This window comes from Callospermophilus lateralis, unplaced genomic scaffold (genome assembly GCF_048772815.1).
Source record: "Callospermophilus lateralis isolate mCalLat2 unplaced genomic scaffold, mCalLat2.hap1 Scaffold_112, whole genome shotgun sequence".
Classification (NCBI taxonomy): domain Eukaryota; kingdom Metazoa; phylum Chordata; class Mammalia; order Rodentia; family Sciuridae; genus Callospermophilus; species Callospermophilus lateralis.
In genome coordinates, this window is record NW_027511460.1 from 958,206 (window position 1) to 961,721 (window position 3,516).

Consider the following 3,516-nt stretch of genomic DNA (forward strand, 5'->3'; position numbering starts at 1 on the left):
CTTTATTTTTGTGCTCTTAAAATTTGTATTTCAAACTTGGAATAACTATAAAATCCATCAAAAAGAAACTCAGTATCTTGTAGGTTAGTTGCAGTTTAACTATGCTATAATCAGTAAGAGGTAGGGATAATTTAATTAAAGATGAAAGTATTTTTTCCTCCCCTGATCTTGGTAGAGATCTGTCCAGTAAAAAATATTTATGAAGAACATAAGTATCAGAGCCATACTTATTTGGCAGAGAATTATGTCACAGAAGTTATTTTTTTTTTAGAATTAAAAAGTATCTAAGATATCCCATACAACTCCCTTATTTACAGATAAATAAAAAATTTGAGGGAAGTTGAATGTTTTCTAAAACACACAGTAAGTTAGTGGAAGGCAATGATGATTAAGGGCAGAGGGATCTGAAATTGTATTGCTTGGATGTGTCCCATCCCCACCACTTGGTAGCTGTGGGGCCACAGTGTTTCTTACTCCTTCTCAGTTAAAAGAGATATAATAATAGTGGAGTGGAAGCTCCCTTGGCTAATGTAATAAAGGCAAGGGTATTGAAATGTAACTGTAAGCAGAGACCCATTAACACATACAAACACCAAATTATTTATTTTTAGCTCAAAACATATATATTCTATGTAAAGCTAAGGCCTTTTCTTTGGATATGGGCCTTCTGATTGGGTTTCTAGCCATATCTTCATATAAACCACACCAATACAGGTCTATTTCTTTAAATTGATGAGAAAAAAATTGAAGACAATTATGAGTCTAAGTACAGAGTTCTTTTAGATTTTTATAATTTCCAAATTTGCATTGGTTTTCTCACATTGTCTAGTCTTTAAGGCACTTCTAACAACAAAATATCATCAACTGGGTGGCTTATAAACAACAGATAATTATTTCTCATAATTCTTGGGACTGAGAAGTCCAAGATCAAGGAGCCAACAGATTTTTTATTTAGTGAGAACCACCTTCTGGTTCACAGGTGGCATCTTCTAACTGTGTCTACACAGTTTTTCTGGGGCTTTTTAAATAAGGGCACTAATTCCACTCATGGTCACTTTTCCATGATGACCAAATCACACCCTTCTCTCAACCTCAACACCACCACATTCATAATTAGGATTCAACACACAAATTTTAAGGGGCACACACCTTCTGACCATAGTATACTTGTACCTACTTCAACACTATTTTTTAAAAATATTGGTTAATCCTACTGTTCAACTTAGTTTTTATTTATTCTATGAAATTCTCATTTCCTCAGATTGTGTTATATTTAATAAAATTATGTAATTGTATGAACACATGCAACTGGTATAATCAGATTGGGTTCAAATACCTGACTCCTAATAGAATGTACCTCAGCTTCCAAAAGTGATCAACTTTCTAGAATGTGTCAGCTACTTCCTGAAGTTGTCGATGTGCCATAAGGATGTCAGAATGCTTTACAGATGGAATGGAAAAAGCCAGTAATTTTTTCAATTCAAGTGGTTAAAGAACTTTCTACTGAAAACTCACAGAACATTGTCAACACATTAAAAGCATCCCCCAAAAATGTAGCTGTTAATATACAAGTTTAAAACTCATTTCTCCTGATTTCATGAGGTAGATAGATATCAGTCTTTCTTTTTGCACATGATTTTTCTTATATTGACATTTGATAATTAACTTTTACTCCTTATTAACATCATTGCTAAAAACTACCAGTGGAATAAATCATATACCCTGTGTTTGTTTCAACTGACAATCAATTACAGAATTATCTTAAATACAGTTTCCATGAATGAAGATAAATGTTTTTAGTAGTTTGTTTCTATTTTTCTGAAAACTAAGATGCATATAGTTTAAAAGTCAAATAGTAAGATGTACATTTTCCCACACTTTAATATCTGAAATCTGAATGTTTTCTTACTGTTCACGACATCTTAGAATTAAGGGGACCAGGCAGCAGTCGTAACACAGTGATACTGTCTGCACATTTGTACTCCTTGAAAGTGCCTACATCAAAATTCAGAAGTGACAGCAACCTGAAAGAGAATCACAGAATCAATAGCGTATCACTCTTTTGAGGAATGCTGTATCATCAACAACTGCAGTGGCACAGAGCACAGTATTACTTGGAAAAAATACAAGCACAGACAACTTCGAAGTAATTCAGGAGAAACTGAAGTTTTAGAAATGCCCTTTCCGATTCATTTCACTTATATTTTTTGGTTTTCAGTTATACACATAAATGATGTATGATTTAAAAAGTACTGTGCCCACCTCCAAGATCTGGAACAAGACAAGGATACACACTTTTATTATTCTAATTTAATATAGTGTTGGATGTCTTAGCAAGAGCAATTAGGCAAGAGAAAGAAATAAAAAGCATCCAAATTGGAAAGGAAGAAGTCAAATTATCCATGTTTTCAGATGATGTGAATTTATACATAGAAAAGACTAAATACTCCATCAAAAAGCTGTTAGAACTAAAAAATGAATTCAGTCAAGTTGCAAGATACAAAATCAACATAAAAAGTAACATTTTTATATACCCATAGTGAACTTGCTGAATAAGAAATCAAGAAAGTAATCCCAAAAATTTACAATAGCTACAAAAGTAAAATAAAATACTTAGAAGTAAATTTAACCAACTAGATACAATTTCTACAATGAAAATTATAAAACATTTATGAAATTAAAGAAAAAAATAAAATATATCTTGAGATCATGGGTTAGAAGAATTAATTTTGTTAATATGACCCAATCCCCAAAGTGATCCATAGGTAGAATGTGATCCCCATCAAAATACCAATAACTTTCTTCAAAGAATTAGGAAGAAAAAAATCCTAAAGTGCATAGGGAGCCACAAAAGACTTAAAAAGAATAGCTAAACCAATACTGAGTGGAAAACAAAACAAATACAACAACAAAGCTTGAGGCATCACAATACTTGACTTCAAAATATACTATAAAGCTATACTAATCAAATAGCATGGTATTGGTATAAAAAAAATCAACACATAAACCAATGAAACAGAATAGAAAACCTACAAATTAATCCACATACATATAGCAAATTGATTTTTTAGATTTTTTTCCTTTTTCTTTAATCAGAATAAAAGTAAGTTTTAGTTTCTAAAACTTCATGAATATGCATGTCTTCCTTGCACAGGGACCATACTAATCTACAACGTGTCATTCCAACTTTAGCATAGGTGCTGATGAAGTGAGCACCAGTCAAATAATTTTTGACAAAGGCATAAAAAACATATATTGGAACAAAGACAGTCTCTTTAATAAATGGTGCTGTTAAAACTGACTAGACCTATACGGAAGAATGAAACTAGTTCCCATTCTCTCATCATGCACAAAACTCAACTCAAAATGGATCAAAGACCTAAATGTGAAACCTGAACCTATGAAATGACTACAAGAAAACATAGGAGAAACATTGGAGACATCAGTGTAGGCAAAGATTTTGGGGATAGGACTCCAAATGCATAGCAGCAACAAAAATAAACAAATGGTATTAAA

General features: G+C 32.1%; 1 non-coding gene across 1 annotated transcript; it reads right to left on the reverse strand.

Moving 5' to 3' along the window:
- Positions 1 to 3,109: 3,109 nt before the first annotated feature.
- LOC143389154 (U6 spliceosomal RNA) lies at positions 3,110 to 3,216 on the reverse strand. The gene has a single exon (XR_013090109.1). It is a non-coding gene; the product is annotated as a U6 spliceosomal RNA (small nuclear RNA).
- Positions 3,217 to 3,516: the final 300 nt, after the last annotated feature.